Genomic DNA, 13104 nt, shown 5'->3' with positions numbered 1-13104 from the left:
TATCAATTGAGTGCTTCCTCTCAGACAGCTGCTGTTCTAAGAACTCTATAGGGATTATTGTGTTTAGCTCTTTCTCCACAGCTCTATGAAGTAGGCAATGTTATTCCCATTTTACAGATGAAGAAGCTGAGGCACAGATGAGTTCACATACCTTACCCAAGATCCCCAGTGGTGGAGCCAGGATTAAATCCCAAGGGGTCTGACACCGAAGTCCACACTCCTGACCCCACCAGGGGCTGACTCCACGGAGTGCATGGCCTTAGAAGGTACCGGACCCTGCACTATGGAGAGTGGCCAGCCTACAGCCAGCAGTCAAAAAACTCCGTGGCTTAGAGACATGCGTGGTACTTAGGACAGCGGGTACTGCACCAGGTGCCAGCCTCGCCCGGCTGTGAGGGCCACTCCACCTCCCTCTGCTCCTCTGCCAGGCAGCAACCTTCACTCAGCTTTAAGAGTGTCGTGGCCACCGGGGAAATGAGTGGTATTTGCAGACAGGGTAGCTTGCTCCTTCTTCTGGAAAAACAACCCAAAGTCCTGTCCTGCTGTCATCTGTCTCATCTGGAACCACTTTAAAATCTGTCATCTGCGCTTTCAGGCTGTGACACCTCAAAGACCCAAGGGTTGACTTTCCAGATCCAGCAAGAAACCCCGGACTAACACCCGCCTGGCGAGAGAGGATGGAAGTGGTTCCTGGGAAACCCGCCTGGCCACACGCTCTCTAGGACCGTTAGCTTGCTAGCTAACAAATGTCCACCGTGTGCCATCCTAACTGGCCATGCAGTGCTCGCCACCAACTTGCCTCTACTTACCCACCCACTCTTGCTCCTTCTTCCCTCGTCCCTTTGTCCCCGCCCCAAGGGCTGTCTCCGTCTCCACTGAAACGCTCTGTCTCACTGGGACCTTCCACATCTGCTCCCACCCCTTCCCCCAGCTTAGCTCCCTTCTGACCTTTACTCAGATCTGAGGATGCCTCCTCCCACCGGCCCACGCTGAGGACCTGCAGGCCAAGGGGACGACAGAACCTCCTGCCGACAAGTCAGGGCTGCCGCGCTCTCTCTGGGGATGACGCTGCCTCCCTCATCACCTCCCTGGGGCACAAAAGCTGAGTCCTTTTGTGTTAATTCCCTGGGTTGCTTTCGGTGGCATGCTAACTTATGCAAACGAAACGCAAATGAGTATAGAAAGCTATGTGACCCTGGATTTACTGGAAATCAGCAGCTCCCCTGATGGGAAGACTTAGGGAAATTCTGGAATCTACTTCCCAAGAGAAATTTAAAAATAGAGTGGCCTCCATTTGGGGTTTGGGGAGGGATGTGGCTGGAAGTCATTCGCAGAAAGCAGCACAGTCTGGGTTCCCCGTCATTAGTAAGTGACCCAGCAAAAGTCAGAGGAAGAGAAAGCATCTGGCTGCCAAGCCTTCCCCCCTTCTCCTCTCCTGGCTCTGAGCTCTGGTTCAGCCCCGTGCCCTGCCAAAACCTCCCAACGGGGCACACAGTGGAGGGCAGAGCACCCAGGGCATGACTGCGTCTCTGAAACAAGGCATTATTTATGTCCCAGTCCCCATGACAACACGCTGCTATTCTCCTCTCTTCTTGCATCTCCTACATTGACCCCCTTCTACTTGTCCTCATTGGGTATGGCTGGTCAAGTGAACAGAATGTTCTGCAACCTGGCCAGAGTGGTTAGGCAGCAGTCTGGATGTTCCAATAAAGAAGACCTCAGAGGATAGCTCTGGGGTAGGTCAACTCAGGCACAAAGCCTTAGGCACCTCATTTGCAGGAGGACCATTCTAAGAAAGGTCAGGAGAGAAGAAGGTGGCCCCAGAAGCAACAGCTTCCGTTCTTCTGCCCCTAGGCTGGGAGGTGTGGAATAACTCCAAAAGGTAGAAACTGACTTTTTCTTAAAGATTTCAAGAGAAGAAAATATTTTTTCCAAAATCTTTCCAACAGACTACTAAGCATCATCAGAATGTTTTTACTTATATTAACATAATTGCTTGGTGCTGCCATGGAAGTCATTTTCTTCTGGTTCTTTCCTCCAGGTAACTAGAGTACAGATGCTTCTGGTTTTTAAGGTAATACTCCAGCAAACCCTTAACACATGTCATGAAAAGACCTTAAGACAAACTCCCCCAAGATTCAGGGACCGCCTCACTGCTTCGCTGAAAGGAGATGATCCAAACTGAACCCTCCACTCCAGGAGACAAGAGCTGTGTTCTCATCTGTGTTCCCCTAACTTGGTAGAAAGTTTGTTGAAGGCCAAAACTTTCAACTAGTCAGTATTTGGGGCTACTCAGCGGAAAGAAAACATGCTCTTCCATATATGAAAAAGGGAAGGGCACACTGTGTATCAAGCGTGTTATATATATTATATCTTTTAAGTCTTACAACTATCCCAGTAGATGTGTATCATTCCCATTGTACAGATGAAGAAACTAAGGCTAAGAGTTAAAGGCATTTGCCCAAGGTCACAGAGCTGATGAATGGGTCTGGCAGAACCTTCTACTGCTCATTAGTATCCATTTTCTCCTTTTCTTTCTAGGCATGTCTTAAACTATATTTCCTGGTCCTCTTGCTATTAGGCTGACCGCATTACTGAATTCTGCCCGTGAAATAGGGACAGAAGTGATTTTGCCACTTCCGGTCCTAGTGCGTACAAACCTTGGTCCATCATGCCCTTTCCCATCGCTATCTGGATGACCCAGGGCACCGGGAAGCCATAAAGATGGGAGGAGCTTGCTCCCTCAGTGACTACATGGAGCAGGGCACCCTTCACCTTGTCCTCTGCTTCCTGCACTGGACTGTGACTTGGATGACGTAAACCTTCACCGTGTTAATCCACTAAGAGTTTAGTTTGTCCTGACAGCGTGGTGAAGGCAAGATCTAAAACCAAATCCACCAGACTCTAAAGACCATCATCTCTCATTAAGACATATTGCCACAAATACGGCAGAAATATAAAAGCCCATCTATAAAATATTATCTAATCTCACAGTTCACCTCTCTCCCACCATGCCTCTCGCACAAACAAGAATTAGATTCCTAAAGCTTTCAGAGGAAACTGGGTAAACAAAAACATAAAATCAAGCAAGCAATCGACAAATATTTGTTGACTGCACACTACCTGCCAAGCATAGACAAATCTGCTTTTGTTGTCACCTTGAGGTCATGAACTCTGCCCTTTGCTCTCCCGGATGGGAGGGGAGCAGAGGACAAGGTGAGAGGCAAGCCTATGCCTGTTCTTTTCAGCAATGAGATTCTCCTTGGTTCTCCCAGTGTGTTAATGAGCTACCTGGGGAGTGTCTGAATTTTATGCCTGTTCTTTTCAGCAATGAGATTCTCCTTGGTTCTCCCAGTGTGTTAATGAGCTACCTGGGGAGTGTCTGATTTTATGTTTGAGAAGAAGAATAGACTTTCGATCTGAAAAACATTTTTTAAATTTAACATACATTGGGACTTCCCTGACGGTCCAGTGGTTAAGACTCCGCACTTCCACTGCAGGGGACGCGGGTTTGATCCCTGGTAGGGGAACTAAGATCCCACATGCGTGAACACAATAAAAACACTGAGCATTAAAAAATGGAATGTAACTATATATTCAAAGGAGATTTTTTAATTCTTTCAAAAATAAAATAAAATACATTATTTTCCTGAAGTTTCACATTTTACAGATGGGCAGATTGAGACTCAGAGAAGCTTAGAGACAGCCCCAGGCCACAGTGACAGAAGTTAAATTTGAACTCAGCTTTGTCTGATTCCAAAGTCCTTGCTCATTGCACTATGCCAGTGTTTCTTAAACTGGGCTGCTCTTCAGAATCAACAGGGGAATAGTTAAAACACAGATTCCTGAGCTTGGCGCCAGACTCCCAAATCACTGACCTGGGGCAAGCCTCGGCAATCTCTCTTCGCACACACCCCAGGCCTGAGTGAAGACCAGCCAAGTTTGGGATCCACTTCTCTGCACCTCGCAGTGGGAAAGCTAAGAGGGTACACGGATGCCAAGGGAGCGGAGGGGAAGAGAACAGAAGGGGGCCTTCTATGGCCTTGTCCAGGGCTGGCCCTGCTCACAGCTGAGATCCTGGCCATGAGACCCAGAGGACAATTAACGAAAGCAAGAAAAGGCCTTTTGACTCAGCTGTTTTCCTTACATCTCTGCTGGGCGAAGAGGGTATCATGCCTGTGGAATTCTGCTGCATCCACAGGCATCTCCAGACCTATTTTTTAAATTCGCCAGGAATGAAGAAAGAAAAGTCTGCCAAGGTTCAGAATATGCTAGTCATTTTCCTGATTCAGTAAAACTGCCTTGATTTAGTGTTCATTGCTTCCAAGCCTGTGCTCTCTGGGAGGTGGCTGGGATGAAACTGACTGCCACACTATCTTGGAAGCCAATTCATGAAGAATGGAGACAACACCAGCAGGAGGGTACTGTTTAGCCGTGAGGAACTGAATGGTTACTTGAAGAAACATTTTAGCGTATCTGTATATATCAATAGGCACTACAGGAGCTCTGCTGGGGAACAGTAATAACGGCTGCCATTAACTGAGAGCTTAGTTTGTACATAGGCTGACCCTATAATTTATCAACCAAACTGAGCAATTGTGAAAGCGAAAGTTGGGAGAGCTATTAATAATTTCACCAGGACAAGGGTAAACCAGAATATCCCAAGCAAACTGGGATGTGTGATCACTCTATCCAAAACCCTGAGCCAAATGGGTTTCAAATTCAGACTTTTAAAAGATTTTATAGTTAATACTGTACTTGCGTTTGTATCACACACACATACAAATACCCTAGAGGGATCCAGGGCAGCACCTCATGATCAAACATTATATTTCTGCAGCAAATATATGAATATTCACAAGAGGGATAAACAGACACTTCAGGTCAAATTTTGCCAGCCAGTGATTTCTGAAAAATACTTGTTTTCAGAAAAAATTTTTTTTCAAATTGTGGCAAGGGCTTGTGGACCTGTACCAAGAGCTTTAAGTACTTTCCATAGTGTGGCAGAGATGCTAGCTGTCCCACTGTAAAGGTCCTCCCCTTCTCTGATAGTAGGTAAGTGCGCCCATGGTCGTCTGGAATAAAGACTACTTCCCAGGGTTCAAAGAACACTTCCCAGTGTTCCTTGAAGCAAGGTGTGGTCATGTGACTGAGCTGTGGCCAATGAGATTTGCAAGTGGAAAGGTGATCAGGACAACCCACAAGTACAGGTACAGATGTACCTGTTGTTGACAGAGGGCATCCATTCTGATTAATTGAAATCCATGTTGTAAATACTTTGAAAATTTCTTCTGGTGTGCAAAAACTTCTAGGAAGTCTCTTTAGAGAGACGGGTACGCTCTTCTCCCCCCTCCCTCCTCCTTCCTCCTGGCTGGAGTGTGGACATGATGGTTGGACCTTGAGCATCCACATCACTTTCGACCACGAAGCTGAGGGCCACAGCTTCTGATGAACCAGAAAGCTGGTAGGATCTTGGGTCTGGATAACTCCCTGGATGGCCTACCTCTGGACTGTTTATGTGAGAAAATAAAACCTTTTTGATTTACGGCACAATTCATTTGTACTTTCGGTTACTCACAAAGGAACCTGTATTCTAGGATTTGCTCTTGGCCGTGCCTCAAACTCTCAGATGGTGATCATGTTTATTTCTCATTCAAAGGCCTGCAAGTGGGCTGTGGTGGCTCTGCTTCAGACTGCGGGTCGTGTTCACATCTGCTCCACGCGTCTCTGAATTCTGGGACTAGTGGACGCTCAGGACGTGCTCTGTGTGTCAGGGTGAAGCTCAACCACACGAGCATATTTACAGCTTCTGCTAATGTTATGCTCCATTCCTTTGGCCAAAACAAGTCACAGGACAGCCCAACATCAAGGGGAGGAGACGAGGATAAAGTGAACACCTGCAGGTGATCATCTACAGAACTGATACACGTGTGACCCCGTCCTACTGCCGCACATGCACCAGGGGCTTCCAGGCATCACCCCTAGCATCGCGGCGAGCCAGCCGCTTCTCCTGTTCACTTCCCATAGTTCCTGGTATGCTGCCCTCCCCACCCCTAACCCCCGGAGGGCACTACCAAGGGGAGGGCCACAGGACAAGATGTCCTTCTGTTTGGTGTCCCGTCTCTGTGCTCTCCTCAAGACCACACACCAGGCTACGCCAGCGCACCTGAGGGAGAGGTTACGCGGGGGGCCCTCCTACCTCACATCTGTGTCTGTCTCCCAGGGGCCTCCTTCTTCCGAACCTCCTCCGAGAGTTTCCACCCTGTGCTGTGCGCAGCCCCTGCCGCACAACCAGGGAGAGCCAGGGGACTTCTGGAAACGTCCTCAGAAGAGTAAGGAAGTGCATTTCCCACAAACTTCTCCTCGGGACTTACTGTGCAACCCCAGGTCTCACCCCCGCCAAACAGTAGCTGTTTGAGGAGAGGTTTAAGTAAATTAGCCTCAGGCACACCCGAAAGCCTGAAAGAAAATACCGAGAGAAGCTGGGAGGAGGGGGTGGATGCTTGGGTGTGTTGCCCACTCAGCCAGTAGGGAGCTGGGTTTGAGGGAAGAACAGATGGGCAGATTTTGCCACTAACTGGCGGTGTGACCACCGGCAACCCCTTTTCCAGGCCTCCATGTCTTTCTTTGTTAATAGAGGGGGTTATTCTTGATGGCATTTAAGGTGTCTTCCAGTTCTGACAGGTTGTGACCTAAGGGAGAGGGAATGGGAGGGAAGAGCCAGAGGGTGCGTGTCTGGAAGGACACACACGGTGAGGCCCAGGGAGCTGGGCTAGTATGAGGCTGAAGTTCATGTCCTTTGGCCCTTTTCAAATTGTAACGCCCTTACCTGCCTCTGGGACCCATTCAGGGCCATGGTCTAAGGTCACAATAACTGTCCCCAGCAGGGGGATCCATCAGCACTGACTACAGTAGGATGACACCCCTGGGTGTTGTAGCAGCTCTGGCCTCAGCGCTCACCACTCCCTGCCTTAAGGTCCGGCAACTCTAAACTACCTTTAGTTCCCAGCACACGCCTGGTGACTTTTGGCCTCCAGGCTCTTACTTGCGCAGTCCCCTCCCTGGGATACCACTGTCTCTTGATCTCCTGTCCCCCCACCCCACCTTGCCCGGCCAATGCCTCCTCATCCTTTGCAATTCAGCTTCATCCCCACCCAGGTTCAGGGCTCCTCCACATTGCTCCTGTCTGTAATCCTTCATCATTGCACTCACTCCTATCTGCTTGTGGAACTGTCCTGCCCTACTAGACTCTGAGCTTCTTGACGGCAGAGACCATGTCTTATACGTTTTCTTTCACGCTCTTTATCTTTCATAGCACCTGACACATGACAAATGAGCAATCTATGATTGACGAATGAATGAACGAATGAACTGGGAAAGAAAAAAGCTGGAAGGAATGTCATACATGGATGGTAAAGACTACCTTTAGCTTCCCACCCCTTCTATTTGCTACACACATCACATCTGTAGTCCAGGGAAATCACGCTGAATAAACACCAGAGGTGGCCTTTAAGCCAGGAAAAAGAGATCGCCAAGGGAAGAAGCACTGTGTCTAACTGGAGGGAAATAAACGCCTTGCCTTAATGATGGTGGGGGAGAGAGTGAGTTTGGGGTGCGAGGTCTAGGAGGGGCAGGACAGTCAAGAAAGGAGACTTTGAAGAAAGCAGGCCTTCACGGGATCATTGAGAAGGTTGGGTTTGGTGGGCAGGTGGAAACTGAGCTGCCACACATCCATGGCTGCACCTGGGCAAGGAGGAGGCTCTGAGGAGGAAATCTGAGTGTGTGAGGGGTATGTGGGGGCGGAGTGAGAACTTCAGCTGGGTTCCTGACTCACAGAGGAATCCAGGTGGCAGAAGGAGGGTGGGCTCCCCTTCTCCCCTCTCTCACTCCTCTTCGGCTGTGCAGGGTTGCCTCAGGCCTGGTGATGTGAGCACGGGGGTCGATCCCTCCCGTGGAGCTCCTGGTAAGAGACTTTGTGATGGTCCCTCCGGAGGCTACTTAGTGGGCCTGATAAGCGGTGGGGTGGGGGGCGGGGTTTAAAGAAGATGATTGATTAGATATGAATATTCTAGTCAGGAGTTTTATTGATAAGAGAATGTTTCTTTTTAGATGATGTGACAACCACCATTGTTGAGTTTCTCCGCCACGGTTGAGTGTGCACCGGGAGGAAAGATATTAAATATCTGAAGCATCTAAATTGTAATGGATGTAGGAAAGGACATTTAACGTGCCCGAAGCTGACGATCCCCACCCCCGTGGGCCCCCAAGAAGAGGGGACCTCGTCTGTCGCTAAGTGTAAGCATGAATCGAACCCTGAAGTCTCCCGCAAAGAGGTCACTTAGCACCAATTAAAATCCAGGCCAATACCTCAGCAGACTCCGTGGCTTCGTCCTCTCCAGAAGCAGGAACAGCCGGCACAGGATTCTCAAGGCTGACTGGGCTGGCACCAGGACCCAATTTCACTTCCACGCACATCGCACGAGGTCAGCGCCAACTTGGGGCACAGCCCACGCACACGGTTTATGCTGTGTGCGCAGGTGCGGGTGTGCGCATGTGCGGGTGCGGGTGTGCGCATGCGTGGGTGGACTGTGCGCATGCGCGGGTACGAGTGTGCGCATGTGCATCACTAGCTGTTCGCACTCTTGCTGCCTCCGTTCCACCGTCCCAGACCCGGGTCTCCGCATTCAGGGCTGATGAAACATGGCTGTGTAAACTTGTATTCAACTCATTTTAATTGAAGGTCCTGCGGATGACCAGAAATTTTGCCTCAATTCAATAGAACTTGTAAAATGCAAGAACACCTGCTTCTCTCCGCCTAACGAACCCAACCCATCGCCAAGTCACTGGAGATGTAACCTGGGCCCCTCAGGAGCCTCTGCTCCTATCAGTGCTTTACCTGGGCTGGGGGGGGGGGCGGTGGCGGGGGGTGGGGGATGGGGCTGCAGTAAAGACCCAAGGTAGAAGCAGCTGCAGTTACGGCCCTGAGATCAAACTCCTCCCCAGTCCAGCTTCCTCAGAGATGATGTTCCTTCTAATGTCTGTTGTTTGTTTTAAGCATATTCTTCTAATTCCTTGAAGTTGCGAACAGCCAACCACACTGCCAACTGGGCTGACATAAACAGATATTAGTGTTGTAAATAAATTGAACTTACCCAACAGTTAATAAGACTTGCAAAATGATATGGAGCACATAGTCATTACTTTGTTTCCTGGTAATTAATCATGGTGGAAATAAATAAGCCCAACCACTGCTTCCCAAGGACTGCATCTCCCAAGCCACAGGCTTCACAGAGGCTTTTCTGATTCCTGGATATTAGCTTTGCTGTCTGGCTTTGTGTTGGCTGTGCAGCCTCCAACTCCTCTTTCCTATTGGATGAGAATCTCCCATTGAATAAGGTCTTGGTAAGTGGTTACTTTGGAGACTAAACAGGCCAGGTGCTCCTCTCTGCACCCAGGTGTCCAGGTCATAGGCCTAAACCCCAGCCTGATTCAATACGATACTTCTGCCAAGACTTGTCTTGAACAAGTGATGCAAAGCACAGAGGCACTAGAATTCTTTCCCAGTGATGAGGGGTCTGTACCAGGCCATTCTGGCTTAAAAGCATTTATTTCAAAAGCTCCTGCTATTTTCTGCCTATTCCTCCAAGCCCCACCCTATATTTTCCTCCCAATAAATTCCCTTTTTGGTTACAGCAACCAGACACTGTTTCTTTCTCCTGAAAGCATTCCCCCGGTAACCCACCAAACAGCTGCTCCAAACCTTTCTTGCTAACAGAATCCCAAGTTTTCAATTGTTCATACATCCATCAGGACCAAGTAGATGTATCATGATTGGTCCGTCCCATCCCTTTGTCCAGTGATTGGTTTAAGATTAGACCTGTGACCCAGTTCTGACCAGAGACCCAAAAAGAAGCTACTAGAGCTTCTGAGAAAGATTTTCCTCACCGATTGCACCCTTACCCCTTTGCTTCCTACTTGAGAAGCTGCTACATGAGAAGAGAAGCTTGGAGCCACTGCAGCCATCTTGTCACCATGAGGGAAGACAGCGGCAGCCGTGAAGAAGGCAGAGAGAGAAAGTGGAAGAGCCTGAGTCCTCGATGATCTCTCAGACATTCCACACCAATCCTGGGACCACCTCCCTCTGATCTGCAGGTTTGCTGTGATGAATCAGCCCGATCATTTAGTTCTTTATTCCAAGTGTTTTGTTATTTGCAGCTGAAACATCCTGATATACTGATTCATTAAATTTCACTGTTTTCCAAAATAATTACTCACATGTTGTTGGAGCTAGAAGAGAAGCTGACAGATCAACTAGCTTTGAGTCACTTTGTGATAGAAGAACCTGAGGCAGATGTAGAGACAGAGCCAAAAGGAGAAGCTTGGCCTTCTGGGTCTTGCCCCATAGCAGATTCCCCAACACCCTGAGGAGACTGAGCATCCTGGGAAGGACAATGGTGAGGAACCAGGGGTCAGAGCCTGGATCCTGACATCTGAGAGTCATGGGAAAAGGGGCAAAAAAGAAGGGCAGAGTGGACTAAGCTTGAGCAGGGCTGTGGCCAGAGACACCTGAAACACCAGAGCCTGAGGAAGGGCAAGATGTGTGTCCAGCTCTTTCTGTCAGGGTTCATACACACACACACACATACACTCAGACACACATACACTCACAGGCACCCATGCACACACACACAGGCACCCATGCATACACACACACACAGACATTCACAGGCACCCATACACACACACACAGGCACCCATGCATACACACACACACACACACACACACACACACACACACACACACCCCTTCACCCTGGGCTCCACTTCCCAGCTCCTGGAGCCCAGGGATCTCTTGTTTCCCCACTGGCCTGGCAATGAGGTCCTCTTCCTCTCACGGATGAGTACTCTTTGTGGTTTCTGGTTGGTTTCATGCCCTGTATTTTGCTCTACTTCACAATTTTTCTTACAGCTGTGCTTGGCCCAAAGAGAGCTTGAGGAGAGGCTAGAAATTAACTTTTGTACATACTATCTGCAAAGCTGCAAAAGAGTGAACCAAGCCTAGCAGGAATGTCAGCCATGGACAGCAGCCAGCTGGCTGAAATGCCAGTGTGCTGTGATTTCTTCACAGGCTTCAGAAAGACCCCTACACCCCACTCAAAATCATACTTCCTTTGCGTGGGAAATCAGTGCTGAAATTCCACAATTAGAGAAACAGTGTAAATATTTCTGGGACGCAAAATGCCCCATAGAACTCTTCAAGGTGGATGACTTTTTTATGATCCTTTCAAGAGGGCAGACATTGAGAGGAGTATGAGTGGGGTGATGGTTAATTTTATGAGTCAACTTGGCTCAGCCACAGGATGCCCAGATATCTGATCAAACGTTATTCTGGGTGTTTCTGTGAGGGTGTTTTTGAATGAGTTTAACATTTTAATTGGTAGACTTTGAGCAAAGCAGATTGCCCTTCATAATGTGGGTGGGCCTCCTCCAATCAGTTGAAGGCCTGAATAGAGCAAAAGACCAGCCTCTCTCAAGTAAGAGAGAATTCTCCAACTGACTGCCTTTGGAATTCATCTGCAACATTGGCTTATCCTGATTCTACAGCAGATGGCCTTCAGACTGGATCTAGCATTGGTGCTCCTGGGTCTTCAGCCTGCCAGCTCAGCAGATTTCTGAGTTGCCAGCTTCCATAATTGCATGAGCCAATTCATGTATATATACATACATTCTATATATAAATCTGTTCCTCTGGAGAACCTTGACTGTGTAGACCAGTGTATTGGTGGGTTGAGGGTAGCATCAAAAGATTCCTTTTTTTTTTTTTTTTTTTTACCTAGGATAGTCTCTACAATCTGTTCTGTTGACAGAGCATACCCTGGGGAGCAAGAGGGTGGTGGGGACAGTGATGTCCCATTCAAGGGGAAGAGTTGGGAGAGGGAAAGGGCAGGAAGAAGGGTGGTGGGGTACGTCAGGCCATACTGTGGAGGACCTGCACCGTCAGGGTGAGGAGTGTGTAGTTACATTAGTAGTGGCCACTGGGGAGTCAGTGGAGGTTCCTGAGGAAGAGAGTGACATAATCCAAAAGCTACATCTGGTGGCTCTGTGGAGAGGGATTGCACAGGAGCGCTGATGTCAGGGAGCCCAGGGAAAACATAATGAAGGGCTGAACTTGGGCATGAGGAGATGGTAGAAGGTTCACGCGAGGAAGGAACAGAATAGAATCCAGGTGACCAGAACACCAAGGACATGTAGGAGGAATGCTAACTCCAGTAAGGAAACTACAAGGTGCGGCCAGGGAGCTGGTTTGTGGGGAAGAAATACCGAGTGTAAGGTACTTGTAGGTCGTCCAAGTAGAGATATTATTGGAATTATTATTGACTGACACATATTGAGAACATACTCTCTTCTGGGTACCATGTTAAGCCCTTCACACTCATTATCTCATTTAGTCCTCACAGCATCCCATTGGGTAGATATTATTATCCCCATTTTACAGATGAGGAAACTGAGACTCTGAGAAGTTACATACTTCCCAAGTTCCCACAGCTAGTAAGAGCCCAGGCTCGTTACTGCAAAGCTCCGAACCACCTCTAGGCTCTGGCAATTGGACAAGAGGTTAGAAGCTAGTCCACGGCCACAGAGATGATGGTGGGGAGCGTCTTAGGAATGTCCTGGGACCTTCAGGAAATTTGGAGGAGGAAAGGGAGAGAAGAACTAGTCTTTATCGAATACCCTTGGACAAGTCACTTCACTGTCACCATCCATCACTTAGCCTTTAATCAGACCTCAATTCAGCAGGATTTGAGTGGGGTTTGGAGTTGGTATTGATGTCCCACTACAGCTCACTAGCCACAGTGCCGTTACCTGAATGTGAAAGAGATCCCTTGCTCCTTCCACTTTCCAACTCAAATTCCCAATTTCTTTTTCTTTTCTAATCAATACTTCTTTTCTGGTTGTGAGTGACGGGCAGAACTTTGAAGCAAAATCTGGACAGCAGATGCAGAGGTGGAGCCAGGGTCTGGGGAGCAATTTTGGCGGTCACTGTACTTTTCGATTATTCCTCGGGAGCTTCAGAGGTAGTCTGGGATGGAGAGGCATTGAAGA

The sequence above is a fragment of the Hyperoodon ampullatus genome, assembly GCF_949752795.1.
Source record: "Hyperoodon ampullatus genome assembly, chromosome: 2".
Classification (NCBI taxonomy): Eukaryota; Metazoa; Chordata; class Mammalia; order Artiodactyla; family Ziphiidae; genus Hyperoodon; species Hyperoodon ampullatus.
The sequence above is the reverse complement of the archived record's forward strand: the minus strand, read 5'-3'. Positions refer to the sequence as shown.